Raw genomic sequence first — 22,612 nt, forward strand, 5'->3', positions numbered from 1 at the left:
TTTTCTTCTTCCATGGCTGGAATAAGTTGCTACATCAGTATAAGCCCCTAAAAGGCCCTAGTGATGTTTTATTCCCCCATAATATCTACCCACCTGGAAACTAACATAATCAGTATTGAGGAGTGAATTAAATGGAGCTTCTGTTGTCTACTTGGTCAGTGAACAGAAAAAAAAAAAACACTGTTGTCTACTTGGTCAGTGAACAGAAACCAAAGCCAGACTGCTTATGATATGACCCCAGCTCTGCCTCTTATTGATATATGTCCGTGGGCATAGTTGTCCTTGGGCAAGTTTTAAACTCCTCCACCTCTGTTTGCTCATTTATGAAATGGGTATAGTAATATGTATGTATATGTGTATGTATAATGTGTATGTATAATACATACATATTGTGTTTATACTATTTATGTTTCTCAGTTCTACAAAGTGCTTGTGTGGTACCCGGCACAGAAAGCTTCCAAGTATTTCCAGCTGTCATTATTAGCAGTATTTGCTTCTCTCCTCTTCTATGCCTTCTCTCCCATTGTCAGAGAGAAATCAGATCCTCACCATGGTCCTGTTCCCAAACACTGTCTTGTCACATTGGAGGAATTACTGTGTTTTGATATTTGCCTCAAAACATAACTATCCCTGTGAATGTTGAGGCATTACACTAATTTGCATTAAGAAATAGTTATACCGGATAACCTAGCCCCATAACATATGGAAGCAGATGTCCTGAAGAAATAGGTTTTATGGATGTAACTGGATGTACCAAGTCAAAAGAAGTTTTGAGTTTCCAGTGGGGACTCACGTGGGGGGTAGTGGTGAACAATGTAAATAATGGAGACTGACGCGGAGGTATGGAAAAGGACGTGGAACATCAGCACTTCTCCCTCTCCGCTGCTGTAGCTTAGCCTGACTCGATTCACAGGTGGAGAGGGTTCTGAAGTCAAGACACGCCTGCAGTGAGTGGGGTGGGATAGAGCTCTTCCCAACTTCGGGAAAAAATGACCATGTGGAGAAATTGCTATTATGAAAGTAATGTGAGTTGAAGAAAATAAAGAATAGGTATGAGAAGGCAGTGAAAACCACCCTTATTTTTATCTTCCATAGATAACCACATTTGTGGTTATGCCTCCCCATTTTTTCTATGTAGATACATAAACACACACATGAATTTATTATTTTATCATGCTGCTTTTAATGTGCTCTTTCTTTATCAATAATACATCAGGGACAGCTTTGTATATTAAAAAATAACCTACAACATTATTTTAGTGTCTGCATAGAATTCATTGTATACATATAATTGATTTATCAATTCCACAAACTACATACAGTGTGCTCAATACCTTGCATGTGTATTTGTAACTTTTTCATAAATTCTTTATGGTAACTTATGAATATTTGTAATATTTTTGCTGGCTACTGATCATTCATTCATTTATTCATTAATTATGAATGAGTTCCTGATATGTACCAGGCCTTTGACTACAGCAATGAATAAGAGGAGACTAAAATGATGCAAGGAAATGAAAAGACCAATGTATTCTCACTTATTGGGGGTGCAGTATGTATTTCACTCTTGAACAGGAAAATTATTTTGTCCAGATCTGCTGTCACCTTGGCCTATAAGGAAACCCACGAAACTTTTTTTTAAATGTTTGTTTATTTTTGAGAGACAGAGCGTGAGTTAGGGAAGGGCAGAGAGAGGGGGACACACAGAATCCGAAGCCGGCTCCAGGCTCTGAGCTGTCAGCACAGAGCCTGACGCAGGGCTCAAACCCATGAACTGTGAGATCATGACCTGAGCCAAAGTCAGAGGCCCAACCAACTGAGCCACCCAGGCACTGCCTGGGGAACCTTTTCAAAACTACTAATGGCTGGCCTCCTCTGTAGCAATTCCACAGTCTGTGCTTGTTCTCAGCAGCAAGTAGCTTGAAAAAATTCCCAACTGCTTGTAGTGAGCAGCGAGGTTTGAAAACTGCTGAAGAGATGGGCAAATTGGGTGAAGGGGAAAGGCAGATGCAGGCTTCCAGTTATGGAATGAGTAAGTCACCAGAATAAAAGGCACAGCAGAAGGGATACAGTCAATGGTACTGTAATAGCGATGTAATGGGATAGATGGTCAGCTATACTTGCGGTGAATCCAGTACAATGTATACATTTCTCAAATTGCTAACTTGTACACCTGAAACTAATGTAACATTGTATATTAACTGTACTAACAAAACAAAACAAAACAAAAAGTAAAAAAAAAAACCAAAAACCTGGTGAGGACACTTACCTTCTCTTATCTGCTAGTTTAACCATGCCCTTTCCTCAGACTCTCTCAACTAAGCTTCAATATGTCTTTGTGTCCAAGCCTCTACCCACCTGGGGAATATGAGGAATATGTTGTAACTCTGGGGGGAGAATAAATAGCCTTATTCTGATGTTTCGCCAAGTTAGGGAGGGTCCCTTTTATATTTGGGCCCAAACTGAAGATCATCAGTGTTTTCTTTCCTGCTGAAACCTTTGAGGTGTGTGGGTCTGACCTTTCTCTAGTTTCTGGCTGTGATTAAACACACACACACACACACACACACACACACACACACACACGCACACACACATGCCCTGGACTCTATGTAGTTAAGTTGTTATCAGTCTGTCACTGGGAGACTGAATGTTTTGTGCTCAGGTGGCCATATAATCCTGAGGGATTGAGAGTCTTTTGTTTTGTTTTGTTTTACAATGTGGCTTAACTACTTGCTTTATTAAAACAAAAATATGCTTCAAAAATACATTGTGGAAGAGCATATTGCTTAGATGGGCAAGAGGATTTCTATGACTCCCAATAGCAATGAACCACTCAAACCCCCCACTCGTGTTCTTCTGTGACCAGGCAGAGGACCCTCTCCGTGCCATCGGCTGCCATGTACTCAGAATCCCTGAGGTGTGGATCAACCTAGTAATTCAATTTGTTTTGCCTGGATGGAAGCATTAGGTTTTGAAAAATAGTAAAAATGTGCTTGTCTGGAGCAATGATTGAGAAAACGATGAATTTCCTTGTTACTGTCTATTAAGCCTCACAAGAAGCTTCTGAAAAGGGTTCTGGCTAAAGGGGGTTTGCCTGAGTTACTCCATTATAAACACATGAGCGAGACATGAAAGACGTGGAGGAACCTTAATTGCATAATACTAAGTGAAAGCAGCCATTCTGAAAAGGCTACATAGCATATGATCCTAATTATAGGACATTCTGACGAGATCGGGCGCGTTCAGGGTGGTATGGCCGTAGATGGGACATTCTGGAAAAGGTAAAACTACAGGGATGATAAAAAGATCTGTGGTTGCCGGGGGTGGGGGGGGGGAGGGCATGGGAGAGTTGAACAAGCAGAGCACAGATGATTTTGAGGGCGATGGAAATACTCTGTATGACACTATAACACATACCAATGTACATTTGTCCAGAGCCATGTGTACAACACCAAGAGTGAACCTTAAGGTAAACTATGTGCTTTGTGGGATTATGATGTATCAGTGTGGGTTCATCCTAGGTAACAAATATGTCAATCTAGTGAGTGACATAGATAATGGGGGAGGCTGTGCATGCATATAGGTAAGAATTATATGGGAAATATCTGTACTTGCCTCTCAATTTCATTGTTAACCTAAAACTGCTCTCCGAAAGGTCTTTACAAAATAAAAAGGTAATAATATAGAAGGAAGTGGCAATTCTGACCATCAGAGTAATAAGGCAGCTCATCTAGGGATGTGAGAGAGGAACTAGGTAGGAGGTAGCACTCTCGTAGAGAGACAAGCATAATTTGTTGTTGGGTTTCCTTACTCTCCAGAAAGTACCTAGAATCTCCTTCAGTGATTCATTGCTTCTTGATATTTTCCCCTCTGCCCCACTCTCTAAGCCTCCATTTACTCACACCGGGTAAAATGCACTTATCCTAGAATTCAGAGCTCTGTACGTGCTCTGAAATCACTCCTTGCTTCTGGTTGCCTATATTTACCTTCAAATAATGACCTCTACTAAGTATATTGTTTGGGAAATAGCACAAGAGTGAGCCTGATGTACTGCATAAAGGTCAGTAAGCTGAGATGGGATGACTTATTCTGCCACCATATCACTTACACAGAGTCTGAAACAGAATGTGCTGATATTACCCTATACCTCCTACATGGTCTCCAGATTATTCTGTTGCAAAAGGAAGAGGGACGGGATGCACAAGTGCAGAGCCTAAGATTAAAGATGATCACCTGAGGTAGAAAGCTGGTTGTTAGGTGATTTCAGGGTTGTAGATGAGGGAGAACCCCAGCAACGCTCTGAGCTCCAGAGGAAACTCCTTACGTTCAATGAGAGGGAAAGGATGGGTAGGATTGCGGATGAAAGTGGTTGTGTCCTTGAATTTGATACTGACTCTGCGCTTTGGTGGTGTGAAGAAACACCAACAGTACTGAAAATTTTAGAAAATATATGACTGTACATTTTTATTCTTCAGCAAATATTGAGAACATGAAAAGGGGAAACAAGTGGACTGATTTGGAGAATAGCCTCCTCAGGGAGAGTCAAGCTTGTGGTTGTAGGTGGTGCACAATAGATCCTATAAAAGAAAAAAAATTGCACCAGAAGCTTGTTAAAAATGGCAAGGAAGACTTTATTCAAGACTATGGCAATAGCAGAGAGAGACTGAGCTCATCTTTGCTGGAACAAAAGGCAAGTGGGTTTTTAAAAGCTGGGGTGCGTTAGCGGGAAGGTCCTTGAGGACAGTGGATGGTGAATGTGATTAGGCCATCTGTGTTTGCTGATTGTCCCTTTTTGAATTTAGGCTCCTGTCCTTTTACAGAGACTGGGGGACAGGGACCCCATGTTTCTTGATGATTACATTTCAAAGGGATGGCTCCCATGTCCTTGAGGAAGATATTCTTTTTTTAAAAAAATAATTATGTATTTATTTTTGAGAGACAGAGAGAGACAAAGCACACGTGGGGGAGGGGCAGAGAGAGAAGGAGACCCAGAACACGAAGCAGACTCCAGGCTCTGAGCTGTCAGCGCAGAGCCCGACGCAGGGCTCGAACTCACAAACCCCGAGATCATGACCTGAGCTGAAATCGGACGCTTAACCGTCTGAGTCACCCAGGCGCCCCATAGAAAAACATTCTTAAGTTGTTAAACTGGCAAGAGGCTGGGAGAATGCTTACATCTCAAAGGGATGGAGAAAGAATTTATAATGGCAGGTTTTCTCAAGTAAATGCTCTAAGAAAAGGGAAGTCATGGATGTATAGTCAGGAAGAGGAAGAAACTCGTCTAAAATTTAGTCAGGCTGAGGGGAAGGAACATTAAGGCCTTCTTGGTCAATACTCCAGAAGAAAGCATAATTCCTTTTCCTTCTCTTCTCATGGAGTCTATTGTGTATAGAAAACAAATAGTTTCAGGCTCCTCTACCCTGTTACCTGATTTTTGCAGTTCACTTATTGGTAGTATAAATTTGACTTGTTATTTGATTTACCTCAACCTTGATCTTTTATCTGTACAATGGAGATCATAACGTAAAATCTACCTCATAGAGTTATTGTAGTACAGGTATGCAAGAGGGAGGGAAAAATAACTTAAACATCTAACGCTGGGAAATAAAAGAAACTGCAACATTCATGGGATGGAAGACCACAGAGCAACAAAGATCAGTGTGTTAATTTGTCATGTATTCACCAGATTGCACCTATAATACAAAAATATTCAGTAAAAATTTAAGATCTAGGTCCACAGTATGATTCTATTAATGAAAAAGTAACCTATTTCACAATATTTTCTATTGGTTATGGGTACATACGTATTACCAGAAGTATATGAACCTGGATGGAAAGGATCACAACATCTTCCTAAGGATCTTGACTGGGAGAAAAGTTGGTGGATGCATCTGGGCAGAGACTAAGAGTTCCTACCTTGCCTATAACATTTGATTTCTTACAAAAAGGTTCTTATCAAATATGACAAAATGCTAACTTTGCATTTTTAGGAAGTATATGTGTCATTTTCTCATTCTCTTTGGAATTTAAACACTTGTGAATCACAAAATGAAAAATGAGAGGGAGGGAGAGGGAAGGAAGGAGAGAGAGAGAGAGAGAGCGCGCGCGCGCGCGCGAGCATCCACAAGGGGCAGCACATGCTAGCACAGGAGCTTGAGTGAGATACCGCCTGCTTCTCTCTCGTGTGTCTCTCTTAGAGAGAAGTGAGGGGGAGAGAATTTGAAAGCAGATTGAACAGACAGCCCGACACCACATTGTGCCTGAAGCACCCAGTGTACAGAGAGGCATTCAAATAGGCTGCTGGTGAGGCACTGATTGTTTTGGCTGCTTCTGCTCTCATGTGATTGAAGCAGCAAAGGTTTTAAGACTTCAAACCTCAGCTCTGATCTGAAAATGAAGTTAGGTGTTTGAGAAACAGCTGCTAGAAACAGCTCGGCTCCCTCTGGAGCTTCTGGTCGGCTTCAAAGCAGCTGCCGGAAGGGAGGGAGGCAAGCAAACTGTCTTGGGCATGTGTGTGTGTTAATAAAAACAAAATGGCTCTCCCTAAATAAAACATGGCTAGTTTCCCTAGGATGAAGAATTCAATTCTAATTCCACATTTCTGTGTCTTTTGAGGTTTTGAGCAAAGAACTTAGAGCATCATCTTTCCTTACCCTTGGGGCCTTTAGATTCAGACAGTGAAAAATGACTCCTATCCTACTCCCAGCTCAGCCATTTCCAATCTGTTGGGATTGGAGCAAAGTAGTTAACCTCTCTGAACCTCAGTTTCCCCCTCTATCAGTTAGCTTAGACCCTTGTTGTGATAACGTATTTAAAGAACTTGGGGGCATCTGGGTGGCTCAGCTGGTTAAGCGACTGACTTGGGCTCAGGTCATGATCTCACGGTTCATGGGTTCAAGCCCTGTGTTGAGCTCTGTGCTGACCTCTTAAAGCCTGGAGCCTGCTTGGGATTCTGTGTATCTCTCTCTCTCTCTCTCTCTCTCTCTCTCTCTCTCTCTGCCCCTCCCCCACTCATACTCTGTGTCTCTCTCTCAAAAATAAACATTAAAAAAATTAAAAAAAAACTTGAAAATGGTAAAACTCAATTATCAATGAATATCTTCTAACCTCATTCATGTCTACATTCATTCTATTATACTGTTTTTTGTTTGTTTGTTTGTTTGTTTGTTTTTGAGGAAAATCCAGGATTCACTCAAGATTACTTTATTGCCAGGCTGGAAGCTCATCCTAATTTGCTTAGAACTTTTCTGGTTTTAGAAATGAGAATTCTATGTCCTGGGAAAACCCTCAGCTCTGTACAAACCAGGATGGTTGGTTACCCCATGGTGTATTCTCCATATGACAAACAAGAGTTCTATGTCCTCAGGCAGTTTATAATCTAAGATGAAGTCTTAATCTCCTTATCATCCTTGATCTATAAATTGTAATTATTTATTTTATTAGTTATTACTCTACAAACTCCGATACTAGGCTATAAATTCATATAAAACAGGGAATATATTATTTTTTCCTTATATCCATTACCAATCTCTTATATTTTCTAGGAATGTGATTAGGAATTCAATAAATATGTACCATACACATGAATTAATACATAAGATCAATGGATTCTTTCATTCCCAGTTGTTATGGTCTTAATCAAACAGTGAGTTATTTTAGTGTTTAAATTTCTATGTAAATTACACACACACACACACACACACACGCATACACACATAGACACATACACACACATATATTTTGACATTGACTATCACAATCACTGGTGCCTAAACTTTAGAATGTTTAGAAATCACTTGGAGATCTTGTTAAAATACAAATTTTGAGGGCTTGCACCTGAGATTCTGATATAGTAACTAAAGGATAGGGCATAAGAATTTGCAAACACACTAAGTGATTCTCATGTCTTAGTAGCATTGGGAAAAACACACATCTATCCTTTTGCCCTGTGAATAGGGTGTTTTGTGGTTTGCTCGCGGTGGTTCTGGTTTACAGCTGTTGATTCAGAGAAATTATCAATAGCGCCTCCTTTTACCTTCAAGATACCCTATCCGATGGATACACATATAGTCACCTCACTTAGGAGTCTACGGATTGCAATACTTACCACGGGGAGTATTTTTGTTAGCTACCTCTCTAGGGATTTTTTTTTTCTTTCATAATTTACAACCTTCCTTATTCAACCATCTAGTAAAGTAAGCTTTCTTTCTCACTTTTGAAAATCACGCATCATCTCAAAACTTAAAAGCCCAAGAGAATGTTTTAACTTATGTTCCATTCTCAGTGGAATAGGAAAACCAGCTCACTTCTGTTCTCTCAATACAATGCTTAGATTTCCATAATGGAGATATTGTAGCCCGGAGCTTTAGCAGAAATGTGATTATTATGAAAAATCTTCTTACCTTCTGGATGGGAATATCTTTCTTGTGCAAATAAGCCCAGGAGGCCAATCCAGATGCCCTGGTGGATAATTTTCTTCAAAGACTAGAATTTTCTTCAAAAACTAGAAGCACCATACTCAGTGTTTACCTGAGTATACTCACAACTTTAACCAAATCCTCTAAATTTATCAAGTTACCTGCTTAAAAAGATCTTTAAAAAAGATCTATTAGTGGAAAAATAAGAAAGAAAGGAAAAATAAAACAAAAGGATGAGTTAGGGAAATCTTTTAGCGAGGAGGTTTATACTTAGGAAATAGTTTTTTTGTTAATATAATTTATTGTCAAATTAGCCAACATAGAGCATGTACAGTGTGCTCTTGGCTTTGGGAGTAGATTCCCAAGATTCATCACTTACATGCAACACCCAGTGCTCATCCCAACAAGTGTCCTCCTCAGTGCCCATCACCCATTTTCCCCTCTCCCTTGCCCTTGCCCTCATCAACTCTGTTTGTTCTCTGTATTTAAGAGTCTCTTATGGCTTGCCTCCCTCTCTGTTTGAAACTATTTTTCCCCCTTCCTTTCGTCTATGGCCTTCTATTAGTTTCTCAAGTTCCACATATGAGTGAAGTCATATGATATTTGTCTTTCTCTGATTGACTTATTTCACTTAGCATAATACCCTCCACTTCCATCTACATTGTTGCAAATGGAAAGATTTTCATTCTTTCTCATTGCCAAGTAGTATCCCATTGTATATATGAACCACATCTTCTTTACCCATTTGTCAGTTGATGGACATTTGGGCTCTTTCCATAATTTGGCTATTGTTGAAAGCACTGCTATGAACATTAGGGTTCATGTGCCCCTGTGAATCAGCACTCCTGTATCCTTTGGATAAATTACTAGTAGTGCTGTTGTTGGGTCATAGGGTAATTCTGTTTTTAATTTTTTGAGGAACCCCCAGACTGTTTTCCAGAGTGGCTGTAGCAGTTTGCATTCTCACCAACAGTGCAAAAGGGTTCCCACTTCTCCACATACTTGCTAACATCTGTTGTTTCCTGAGTTGTTAATTTTAGCTACTCTGACTGCTGTGAGGTGGTATCTCATTGTGGTTTTGATTTCTGTTTCCCTGATGATGAGTGATGTTGAACATCTTTTCATGTGTCTGTTGGCCATCTGGATGTCTTCTTTGGAAAAGTGTCTATTCATGTTTTCTGCCCATTTCTTCACTGGATTATTTGTTTTTTTGAATGTTGAGTTTGTAAATTCTTTATAGATTTTGGATACTAACCCTTTATATGATATGTCATTTGCAAATACCTTTTCCCATTCCATTGGTTGCCTTTTAGTTTTGTTGATTGTTGTTTCCTTTGCAGTGCAGAAACTTCTTATCTTGACGAGGTCCCAATAGTTCATTTTTGCTTTTATTTCCCTTGCCTCCCAAGATGTGTTGAGTAAGAAGTTGTTGCAGCTGAGGTCAAAGAGGTTGTTGCCTGTTTTCTACTCTAGGGTTTTGATGGTTTCCTGTGTCACATTTAGGTCTTTCATCCATTTTGAGTTTATTTTTGTGTATGGTATAAAAAAGTGGTCCAGTTTCATTCTTCTGCATGTTGCTGTCCAGTTCTTCTAGCACCATTTACTAAAAAGACTGTCTTTTTTCCACTGGATACTCTTCCCTGCTTTGTTGAAGGTTAGTTGGCCATACATTTATGGGTGTAATTCTGGGTTCTCTATTCTATTCCATTGGTCTATGTATCTGTTTTTGTGCCAATACCATACTGTCTTAATATTTACAGCTTTGTAATAGAGACTAAAGTCTGGGATTGTGATGTTCCCACTTTGGTTTTCTTCTTCTACATTGCTTTGGCTATTTGGGGTCTTTTGTGGTTCCGTACAAATTGTAGGATTGCTTGCTCTAGCTCTGAGAAGAATGCCGGTGTAATTAAAAACTTTTTTTTTAATGTTTATTTATTTTTGAGAGAGAGCACGCAATAGACTGCAAGCAGGAAAGAGGCAGAGAAAGAGGGAGACACAGAATCTGAAGCAGGTTCCAGGCTCTGAGCTGTCAAAATGGAGTCCTATATGGGACTTGAACTCATGAACCGTGAGATCATGACCTGAGCCGAAGTCGGACGCTTAACCGACAGCCACCCAGGCACCCCTAGAAGAATGCCAATGTAATTTTGATTGGGATTGCATTGAATGTGTAGATTGCTTTGGGTAGTATCAACATTTTAACAATATTTGTTCTTTCAAGCCATGAACATGGAATGTTTTTACATTTCTTTGTGTCTTCTTCAATTTCTTTCATAAGTTTTCTATAGTTTTCAGCGCACAGATCTTTTACATCTTTGGTTAGGTTTATTCCTACATATTTTATGGTTCTTGGTGCAATTGTAAATGGGATCAATTTCTTGATTTCTCTTTCTTGCTTCATTATTGGTGTATAGAAATGCAACTGATTTCTGTACATTGATTTTGTATCCTGAAACTTTGCTGACTTCATGTGTTAGTTCTAGTAGCTTTTTAGGAGGGTCTTTCGGGTTTTCCATGTAGATATCATGTCATCGGTGAAAAGTGAAAGTTTGACTTCTTTGTCAATTGGGATGCCTTTATTTCATTTTTTTTGTCTGATTGCTGAGGCTAGGACTTCCAACACTATGTTAAACAACAGTGGGAAGAGTGGGCATCCCTGTTGTGTTCCTCCCTTTCTCAGGGAGAAAGCTCTCAGTTTTTCCCCATTGAGGATGATATTAGCTGTGGGCTTTTCATTTTGGCTTTTATGATATTAAGGTATGTTCCTTCTATCCCAACTTTCTTGAGGGCTTTTATTAAGAAAGCATGCTGTATTTTGTCACTGCTTTTCCTGCATCTATTGACAGGATCATATGGTTCTTATCCTTTCTTCTATTAATGTGATGTATCGCATTGATTGATTTGCGAATATTGAACCAGCCCTGCAGTCCAGGAATGAATCCCTCTTGATCATGGTGAATAATTAATTTAATATACTGTTGAATTTGATTTGCTAGTATATTGTTGAGAATTTTTGCATCCATGTTCATCAGGGATATTGGCCTGTAATTCTCCTTTTTAGTGGGGTCTCTGTCTGGTTTGGGAGTTAAGGGAATGCTGGCTTCATAGAATGAAGCTTTCCTTCCATTTCTATTTTTTGGAACAGCTTGAGAAGGATAGGTATTAACTCTACTTAAATGTCTTGTAGAATTCCCCTGGGAAGGCATCTGACCCAGGACTCTTATTTGTTGGGAGATTTTTGATAACAGATTCCATTTCTTCACTGGTTATGGGTCTGTTCAAATTTTCTATTTCTTCCCACTTGAGTTTTGGTAATGTGTGAGTGTCTAGGAATTTGTCCATTTCTTCCAGGTTGTCCAGTTTGTTGGCATATAATTTTTCATAGTATTCTCTAATGATTGTTTGTATTTCTGTGGTGTTGGTTGTGATCTCTCCTCTTTCATTGATGATTTTATCTGTTTGAGTTCTCTCTCTTTTCTTTTTGAGAAGTCGACTGGGGGTTATCAATTTTGTTTACTTTTTCAAAAAACCAGCTCTTAGATTCATTGATCTGTTCTACTTTTTAAATTCTAAATTTTATTTCTGCTCTAATCTTTATTATTTCTCTTTTTCTGCTGACTTTGGGGTTTCTTTGTTTTTCTTCTTCTAGCTCCTTTAGGTGTATGGTTAGGTTTTGTATTTGGGATTTTTCTTATTTCTTGAGATAGGCCTGGATTGCAATGTATTTTCCTTTTAGGACTGCCTTTGCTGTATCCCAAAGGGTTTGGACTGTCATGTTTTTACTTTTGTTTGCTTCCATATATTTTTAAATTTCTTTTTTAATAGCCTGATTGACTCATTCATTCTTTAGTGGGATGTTCTTTAACCTCCATGCATTTGGAGGCTTTCCAAATTTTTTCTTGCAGTTGATTTCAAGTTTCATAGTGCCATGATCTGAAAATAAGCATGGTGTGATCTCAGTTCTTTTATTTTTATTGAGGGCTATTTTGTGACCCAGTATATGATCTATCTCAGAACGTTCCATGTGCACTCAAGAAAAATGTGTATTCTGCTTTTGGGTGAAAAGTTCTAAATATATCTGTCAAGCATATCTGATCCAGTGTATCATTCAAGGTCATTGAGTTTTATTGATTTTCTGCCTTGATGTTCTGTCTATTGTTGTAAGTAGAGTATTAAAGTCCCCTGCAATTACTGTATTCTTGTCAATAAATTGCTTATATTTGTGATTAATTGATTTATATTTTGGATGCTCTCAAATTGGGGGCATAAACATTTATAATTGTTAGCTTTTGATGGATAGACCCCATAATTATGATATAATGCCCTTCATCTCTTGTTACAGCCTTTAGTTTAAAATCTAGTTTGTCTGATATAAATATGGCTACTCCAGCCTTCTTTTGACTTCCAGCAGTATGATAATGGTTGTCCATCCCCTCACTTTTAATCTGAAGCTGTCCTCAGGTCTCAAATGACTTTCTTATAGACAGCATACAGATGGATCTTGTTTTTTTGTGTTTTTTGTGTTTTTTTTTATCCATTCTGATACACTATGTCTTTTGATTGGGGCATTTAGTCCATTTACTATTGGGGCAATAATCCATTTTAGAGATATTATTGAGCGGTCTGGATTTAGTGTCATTGTGTTATCTGTAGGTTTCATGCTTGTTGTGATGTCTCTGATCCTTTGTAGTCTTTGCAGCATTCCACTCACAGAGTCCCCCTTAAGATCTCTTGTAGGGCTGGTTTCGTGGTCACGAACTCCTTCAATTTTTGTCTGGGTAAGGCTTAATCGCTCCTCCTTTGAATGACAGCCTTGCTGGATAAACAATTCTTGGTTGCATATTTTTCCTATTCATCACATTGAATATTTTCTGCCACTCCCTTCTGGACTGCCAAGGTTCAGTGGACAGGTCTGCTACTACCCTTATGTGTCTAGCCTTGTAAGTTAAGGCCCTTTGTCCCTAGCTGCTTTCAGAGTTCTCTGTTTATTTTTGTATTTTGCCAATTTCAATATAATATGCTATGGAGAAGACCTATTCTTGTTGAATCTGAAGGGAGTTCTCTGTGCCTCCTGGATTTTTATGTCTGTTTCCTTCCCAGATTAGGGAAGTTCTCAGCTATAATTTGTTCAAGTAAACCTTCTCCCCTTTTCTCTCTCTCTTCTTCTTCTGGAACTCTTATGATACAGATATTATTACATTTCATTGAATTACTTAGTTCTCTAATTCTCCCCTTGTGGTTTAGTATTTTCTTATCTCTCCTTTTCTTGAATTCATCATTTTTCATAACTTTATCTTCTATTTCACTTATTCTCCACTCTGCCTCTTCCATCCTTGCTGTCACTGCATCTAGTTTATTTTGCACCTCATTAACAACATTTCTTAATTTGTCATGACTATTTCTTAGTTCCTTGATCTTTGCAGCAATAGAGCTCTGCTACTTCTATGCTTTTTTCAAGCCCAGCTATTAATCTTATGACTATAATTCTAAGTTCTTGATCAGATATGTTTATATCTGCTTTGAGCAGTTCTCTAGCTGTCATTTCTTCCTGGAATTTCTTTTGAGGAGAATTCTTCCATATCATCTTTTTGGCTAGTTTTCTGTCCCTTATGTGTTTTAGTAGCTTGTTATGTGTCCTGCACCTGTGAGCACTACTATATTAAAAAGGGGTCATATGCTGTCCAGTGCATGGCCCTTCAGGAGGTATTTTTGGAATGTGTTGCATGCTCTCTGTTGTTGTGACTCTGGTTGCTTTATCTCCCTACTCATACTGGTGGTTTGTGCCTTCCACCAGGTCTGCTTTGATTTGTTCATTGAAGTAAACCTGGAGAAAATTTTAAAAAGGGGTGGTGGTCAAAGAAGCCTTATCCTATATGAAGAGAGAAATCACAGGGGCAGGGAAAAAGAAAGGAAAAAAATTGACCAGGCAGAGAATCAGAGAAACTATCTGGCTTAATCGAGAGAGAGAGAGAGAGAGAGAGAGAGAGAGAGGAAAATAAAGAAGAAGAACATGCAGAAGAGGTGTAAAAGACTATTCTTTAAAAATGTCTTCTTAAAGAAGCCAACAACCAGAATAACCAGACTAGAGAAGGGAGAAAATAAGAGGAAGAAAAGGAAGGAAAAAAAATACATATATATTTTATATATATAATATATATTATATATACATAAATATATAATATATGTATTATATATACATAAATATCTATAATATATATTATAGATAGATATATAGATAAAATAAGAATTGATCAAGAATCAAATCAGAAAATGCAAAACTGCTGGACAAATATTTGATGGTGCCTTAGAACCTGTGCCTGCACTGATCTGAAGGAGGGGATGTCTGGTTCAGTCAGGTCAGTCTTGCCGTGTTAGGTATGCAGTTCCCAGGCACAGAGGGGCATGGTTTGGTGTAAGTGGGTCCCGCCTCCACTGTGGGCCCTGCTCTTTGTTCCCTGAAGCCCGCCTTGTTGGTGATGGGGAGAAAAATGGCAACATTCCAGTCTCTCCTCCCCCAACTGGGTGACCCAAACCTCTTTGTTCAGGCCGTCTTCACAGTAATGTGTGGGTGCGAGTGGGCTGACCACTCCACTGTCCCCCGTACCTCCCAGTTACTTGGCTGGGATTCAAACCCCCATATCTTAAAGGATCTGGCTCTGTGTGCCCTGGGGTAGAACCACTCTGCCCCACCAACAAAAGCCTTCTGGCTAGTGGGCACCTGCAGGGTCTTTTGTCCTTGGAGTGGCTATATGCCTTCTTCGCACAGCACTCAAGGGAGGGGACTGCTCTCTCTGGACTGTGTCTCTGAACTCGCTGCTAATCCCAGGGCTGGCTCCCCCTCCCCAACAGGCACAGGAACAGGGCAGCAGGCCCCAGTCTGGAGAAAGCCCTGCAACCCTGGGACGAGTTTGAATTTGGTCCTTTCTCTGTTTTTTCGTTTCCCTGGTCCATGGTTTTTATTTTGTCCAAATACAGTCCCACACTTCCACAGCCTCTCTTTCTCTTCCTTTTGTCTCTCCACAGAAGGGGATCCCTGCCCTCCATTCCTATACCACTTGTTTTACCTCTTCCAGTTCACAATCATGCACCTATGGCCTGCCAAGTTGTTCCCACAGCCCCCTGGACATGTTTCTGTCACTCTGTAGCCTGGATTCCTGGAATTCCAAGTCTTCTGGCCTCAATACTTCTGTATATGAACACGGGAACTTCAGGTCCCCTTACTTCTCTGCCATGTTGACTCACTCCTCTCTCTCTCTCTCTTTCTCTCTCTCTCTCTCTCTCTCTCTCTCTTTCTCTCTCTCTCTTTTGATTACTTAGCACAGAAAAATGAATATCTTTGACAAGAGGTTGTTGAGATTAGATTACTGGTTGCAGCTGGTGAGATGATTAAGACTAAGGATGTGGGATCATACTGCTTGGGTTTGAATTCCTGTTACACCATTCACTAGCTGTGTGATGTTGGGCAAATTTTATTAGTTCTCTTGACATTAATATCAGTAAATGAAGATGATGATGGTGTAATAGAGCATTATGTGCATTAAATATAATTAGCTGTGTCACAGAGCCTCTTGTTGCCTTTGCAAAATCTCCTTGGCATGCATTTGATTTCAGCCAAAGCTTTGATGGATGATTTTGACTCACACTGCTCACATTCCACCTCAAGCCATTGCTTATCTCCCTATTTTTTTGCCCCAGGGCCTTCTCCTCCCCTTGGTACCCCCCTTAGCTCACAGACAGGGGCAGACCAGAAGTGCAGAAGAGGCAACCTTTAACCAATGGGATTTGGAATCCAGTGGATAAATGCCCCAGCTTCCTGTTTTTTAGAAGAAAAATTATGGAAGTCATTTTACATGCTTCTCAGAAGTCTTGAAAAGGTCAAGACCTCGAGGCCAAAATCAGTAACCTAGGTAAAAGATATATTAGCTTTTGTTCCTTTTCTATCTTCTTCCTTTCATCCCCTCATTCCTGTTTCCAAGGATCATCTCACTGCCCCCCGCAACCTCTCCCACCTGCCTTAGTCTCAAACTCTAGGAAAATCAAACTCAGCTATATAAAGCCCTGATCACAGATTTTGGCACATAATAAGCTCAATAATGTGCTCATAATAAGCCCTGTGAAAGTTAGCTACTGCTACCACTAGTAGTAGTAATAAAAATGATTTTTTTCTTTTGCCCTGCAGGGTGAGCTGGAGATCTGTATCATGTAGAGCAAAGGAACCATTCTGATTCTTTTCTGAAATAGACTTGAGATAAAGTATATATTTTTTCATGCAAGGAGCTCATACACCTTCTATAGTCTTCATTTCACCAAGATAGATATCTATTGTTTTCTACTTTCTACCTCACAGAAATGTTCTAGGAATCATAAGTGAGTGCTTTTACTTAGTTCTTTCATCCCCCAGGCAAAGAAAAGGAAAGCACGCAAATACAGGGGAACAGTTTGTATTGAACACCTGTTAATCTTTTTTTATATTTCACTGCTGCTTTCATAGTGTGGAAGAGATTTGTTGCATTACTGCCACTGGCAAATGTTATTATTTGTTGAACATCCACTTGTCCTTGTGTTTAGAGAGGTAGGCCATCATTGACTTTTGGTTTGCCTAATCACTTCGTAGTTTCTTGTGGGTTTTCTGAAGCTGAGGCCAACTTCTCAGCTCACCCTAAACATATAAATTTCATCCTCAGGGACAAGAGATTTCAAGAGGATTTTAGACATGCTTCCTGACCACGTCTCCAGGTAAAGAAATTTCTGGAAACTCATGAGGCTAAAAGAGGTGCATTTTTATTGTGGAAAGACTATTTCTAACACCCTTTCCTCTTCAAATTTTCAATCTCCTAAACTTTTTCCTACCTAAAGATAAGTCCTGGTGAGTACTTGATAGGAGTAAAGACAGACCATCTCAAATTACTTCTCCAAAACATTTTATTTTATTTTATTTTATTTTATTTTATTTTATTTTATTTTTCAAAAACATTCCTTTTAAAAAATATTTTTTTTCTTCAAAATAATGAGGAAAATGTGTCTGTCTCCTTTTTCAGCTTTTATGAATTAAAGGTGGTTTGGATGAATCCCAATTGGTCAAGACCACTCACACTAAGTTTGGTGTCTTTGTGGTATTTTAACACCTTATATTTATCCAATCTCAGTCAAATAAATTGCCACCATTGTCTTTCTTCCTGAACTGCAAGCTCCTTGAATAAAAATCTTTTCTTAGTAACTAGTTCCTGAGGCCTAAAGAAGCTTCATGAATCTTTGACCTCATTTCCATATTATATTTACTTCAATCCCACAAATCCTGTTGTATAGCTTCTCATAGTGACAGAAGTACAAGAATTAAGTGGAAGATCTTATAATCTGGTTACTTATGGCTAGTGTAGGGATCATTTCATTTGGGGAAGACATATCTTCCATTTCATGTAAATGATGGAAATACTTATCACGAAAAGGAAAACTATTAAGATTATAATGAGCTAGTAATGGCTATTGTTAGTGTAATACTTTTAGCATCACAAATAATTTTAAAAATAATAATAGATAATATTTAGTAGCATCTCTGTTCTAGGCATAGTGCTAAGCACTTTGCATACATTCTTTTGTTTGTAATTTGCAATGATTCTATGAGCTACCTACTATGTCAAGGTTAAATATTGACTTGCCAGAGTTAACATAGCCTGTAAAAGATGGATCTGGGATTCCAACCAAGGTTTGCATCTATATATTAACTATGACATAATCTATCTTACTTCCTATCCATTATCTCATTTCATTCTTACCACCCAGCAACTATTAATTTCACTCTTATAGGGTCAGGGGAACTGCAATGCAGGAAAGGGCCCCATACTGGAAGGGGCAGAATTAGTTATTTTGCTTCATTTTTCTCCCCTGTTCTATTACCTCCCCACCCTCTTCAGGGTTTAAAACTTTGAGGTCTCATGTGCTACACATTTGAACTACACATACTTTTTCTACCTAAATAAAATTCTGCTGGGGATTGTCTTAGAACAGGTTCCCTAGAAAGCAGAGCCTGGGGCACAGGCTATGTGCCAATATATTATTGTAGAGAACAATTTTCAGGAAGCAGAAGTGAAGTGTAAAGGAAATTAAGTGGGAAAGAAGGGAGGGCAAATACAGGGGGATCCATTGGCAAGCTGGTCACAGTTTATAATAGTGTGGCTGACTGCTGGGAGGCTCAGTTGGTTAAGCATCTGACTCTTAATTTTGGCTCCGGTCATGATCTCACAGTTGTGAGATCCAGCATCAGGCTCTGTGCTGTGCATAGAACCTGCTTTGAGATTCTCTCGAGATCTCTCCCTTTCTGCCCCTCTCCCGCTCTCTCTCTTTCTCTCTCTGTCTGGCTCTCTCTGTCTCTCTCTCTCAGTAAATAAATAAACATTAAAAGAAGTGTGACTGCTGGGGTGCCTGGGTGGCTCAGTTGGTTAAGCGGCCAACTTTAGCTCAGGTCATGATCTCATGCTTCATGAGTTCAAGCCCTGCGTCAGGCTCTGTGCTGACAGCTTGGAGCCTGGAGCCTGCTTTGGATTCCGTTTCTCCCTCGCTGTCTCTCTCCTGCTCGTGCTCTGTCTCTCTCTCTCTCTCTCTCTCTCTCAAAAGTAAATAAACATTGAAAAAGAAAAAAAGTGTGACTGACTGCTCAGACTATGGTGTGTCTTCCAAATGTCTGTAAGGATTTTTATTCTTTTTAAATAGTCACCTTGGGGAAAAGAAGGGAGAAGAATGTATCCATGGATTCTTAACTCCCCTTGTCCAAAGTTCTGACCATCATATGTCAGCTGCTCTATAGTTCTGGGTTATTCTTAGCCTATCTCCAATAGCCCTCCTGGGACTTACCAGGAAAGCAGAAACGCAAGACAATGAAGTTATCCATGCAGCAAGCCAGAATATAGGAGGTCATCCGTGGGCAATCTCTGCCTGGTCACATGCAATTTAGAGGTCCATGGACTCCAAGGGACAAGCCAGGGCACCTGCATAGACACTGAGCTAGTCCTCATGAGCAACAGGGAAGCCTACAGGATGTATGTTAAAGATACTTGAGGCATTGATGCTTACACAATACATTATCACAAGTCCAAAAAGCTCGGCAATGTATGACGGGAAAAGGTGCAAACACACTGAAGAAAATCAGAAATTGTAGAAAAACCGCCCCCACCCCCTGCCCCCACCATGTGATTTATTGTATATGCCTAAGAGTATGTTATAGCTTTGCTGAATATCTAGAAAAAGAGGTTTGGGCTTATCCCTGAAGGCCCTGGCTGGGTTTGATCAAATAATTGCATGTGCACATTCAAAAATCAGGTTGTTCTGGGGGAATCTGAGTGACTTAGTTGGTTAAGTGTCCAACTCTTGATCTCAACTTCTCAACTTAGGTCTTGATTTCAGGGGCATGAGCTCAAGTTCCATGCTGGGCTCCGCACTGGGCTCTGTGCTGAGCTCCAGACTGGGCATGTAAAAATCAGGTTGTTTTGAAATTTTAGCTGATAACAGTTCACTCTAAACAGATACTCAGCATTGTTTTCCTATTGTATTATCTCTACATACCTGTGTTCCCAGATGTCCAATATGAGGTAGGCTTCTCTACCCCTAGTAGACCTCACTATATCTCACTGCACATGCCCATGAACTCACGAAGTAGTCCCTGCCAGAAGGCTGGTTGCTGAATTTAAGAGCCCTCCCTGCAAGAAAATTAAAACATCCCCCCAACAACCTATTAGAATTTGATTATTGCCAGGCAATTTTCCTAGAAGGTCATCAAGAGCATCAAGCAGAAAACCATGGCTGAAAGAATCTGGGGAGATGCTTAAACTTCTAGGTCTATAGCACAGGTTCCGTTCACCATTAGCCCAAGCTAGGAAATAGTTAAGCCTGAGTAAGGCTGGAGGGCCTGTGAGTCACAAGGTGGGAGGGCTTCCTGACATTTATTTATGTGATGGTCTCAGGTACCTCATGGGAGGGAATTCATACTGAGGAATAGAAAATGTGATGGAAATTTGGTCCTATGACATAGCATCATTCACCAGAAAGAGGAGAGATTTGTCTCGTCCCTCTCCTCCCGGATTCTATATGAGTCCTACCTGAACAGACTGATTTTTTTTTAAGCAAATAGTAAGATAGCTATCTGACTCTACTTACCACTGGGTGCGGTCAAAACTTGCACTGGTCACAGGGCTGGGAAGTGGTCGCATGCCAATGGCAGTATTCACAGTGTCATGAGCAAACAATGGCAGTGTTCACTGTGTGATGAGCAAACAATGGCACTGTTCATTGTGTGATGAACAAGGACAGCAGTTCTGGCAGCAACAACAGAAGCATCATCAGTGCAGTTATCTACCATGTCCCCAACATCAGACATTGGCTCTACTGACAGACGTTAGTGTCGGCAGTCTTGGCCCAAGCACCAGTAGCCTGAGTAGCATCAACGGCTACAATGAAGCCTCCAGCAGGCATGGATAGCTTCCCCTTGTTAAGAGAAATATGGGTTCTGAGGAAGATAGCCTTGGCATGGGCCTGTGAGTGTGTGTTTCTGTGTTCTGGAAGGACAGGTGAACTGGATATGGCAGAGTCTTGACTGTGCTTAACATACCCTTTAATGGTGATGGTACAGTACAGGGGCCATTTCAGGACTACCTTGTTTCCTAAGGAAAGTTGCTCTACACCCTCTGGGAGACAGGGTATGGAGTAGCTCAGGGGTCTGCAAAGTCTGCAAAGAGCCAGATAGTATTTCTGGCTTCACAGATCACCTCTGTTATAGCTACTTAACTCTGCCATTGGAGCACAAAAACAGTCATAGAACATATATAAAATAATGAGTATGGCTGTGCTCTAATAAAACTTTATTTACAAAACAGGTCATCGGCCAGCTTTAGCTCATGGGCTATAGTTTGCTGACCCCCAGACTAGTTAAAGCATTAGTACAGTTAGACCGAAGTAGAATCTTCTTTTTAAAAATCGCTTATGCATAACAGACCAGAAAACATACCCACCCTTCTGCTCCTAATACTGTGCCATTTCTTTCTCTGCCATTAACATTTTATTTTGACTTTATAACTCTTTAACTGCATGAAACATTTACATAAAACAGTAAAGTATAGTGATGTATTCATTATTTTTTATTACCTGGAGGTTGAGTGAAAATGAAATGTACTCACTAGCTGCCATAGTCAACTGATAAAATTATGTGTTCTCTGTTCATCGATCAGTATATAAAATAGTATAAGAAATCTATATTCCATTATTTTATAAGCATAATGTGTGAAACTCATAATTGCTTATAACACTAAATCCCAGCTCATTCTGCAAGAGACATGAGGCAAGCAAATAACAGAAAAATCATGTCTTAGGCATAATATAATCTTCAGGATTATGTTCAATATGCACATTAAGTAGAGTGAAAACAAGCCATGAAATTTAGCATCAAGGGAATGCCCTTGTACAGGTTGACTTGAATATTTAAATATTTCCCCCTTCCACTGTAATTGGTAGGGTGGATATTCATCTGCAAAGGAATGTGGGATGCTTCGAGTATCACTAGAACAGGGTTTCACAGATACATAGTTGTGATGTATGTTTTATAGAGATACGTATGTGTTCATACACCTTATATAGCATGTATGCTTACTATACACATACATATATGTATATGCACACAGAGAGATATATACATGTATACGTATGTTTCAAGCTCTGTTGATTTAATCATTTTTTGTTTAGGCTTAGGTAGTGGTAAGAGAAAAAGGGAAGAGAATTTAGACATCAGCATCCACCTTGTATTTGCTGGATTGCTCTGTCAGTCCAAGGGGTCCTGCACCTAAGTGTGATGCATTCAAGACATGGTGACACCAAATGAGTTAAGATTCCAACATCCACTTCTTCATTCCTGCTACCACACCCTACCTCTCCTTGTCTGTACCTCTCTCATTACCAACTCTTTCCCTGCTGGAATTCCCTTTGTAGGTTACTACTATTTTTACTTTATATTGAGACTTTCCTCATTATTATTATTTTTTTAATTTCAAGCTCATGTGAGCTTCATGTCTTAGTTGTCATTAGGAATACAATAGTGCAATCAGTTGTTAAACATTTACAGTTTTTTAACACTGAACACATTTTCCACTCTTGTGCCATCATGGCTTTGTAGATATTTACAAGTACTCAGAGATGGCAAATGAGCTCTTAGT

The 22,612-nt window shown here is 39.7% G+C and overlaps 2 long non-coding RNA genes across 2 annotated transcripts in view; both read right to left on the reverse strand.

Annotated features, from left to right (window-relative positions):
• LOC109494900 overlaps window positions 1-8,752 on the reverse strand; it is a 66,322-nt gene extending 57,570 nt beyond the window's left edge. Inside the window, exon 1 of the long non-coding RNA XR_002150029.2 lies at window positions 8,406-8,752. This is a non-coding gene — a long non-coding RNA (uncharacterized LOC109494900). The remainder of the gene's footprint in view (window positions 1-8,405) is intronic.
• Window positions 8,753-19,029: 10,277 nt separating this feature from the next.
• LOC109494901 lies at window positions 19,030-20,675 on the reverse strand. Its single transcript, XR_002150030.3, has 3 exons — window positions 20,568-20,675; window positions 19,977-20,110; window positions 19,030-19,444 (listed from the first exon to the last, which is right to left on the reverse strand). It is a non-coding gene; the product is annotated as an uncharacterized LOC109494901 (long non-coding RNA).
• Window positions 20,676-22,612: the final 1,937 nt, after the last annotated feature.

This window comes from Felis catus, chromosome E2 (genome assembly GCF_018350175.1).
Source record: "Felis catus isolate Fca126 chromosome E2, F.catus_Fca126_mat1.0, whole genome shotgun sequence".
Taxonomy (NCBI): Eukaryota; Metazoa; Chordata; class Mammalia; order Carnivora; family Felidae; genus Felis; species Felis catus.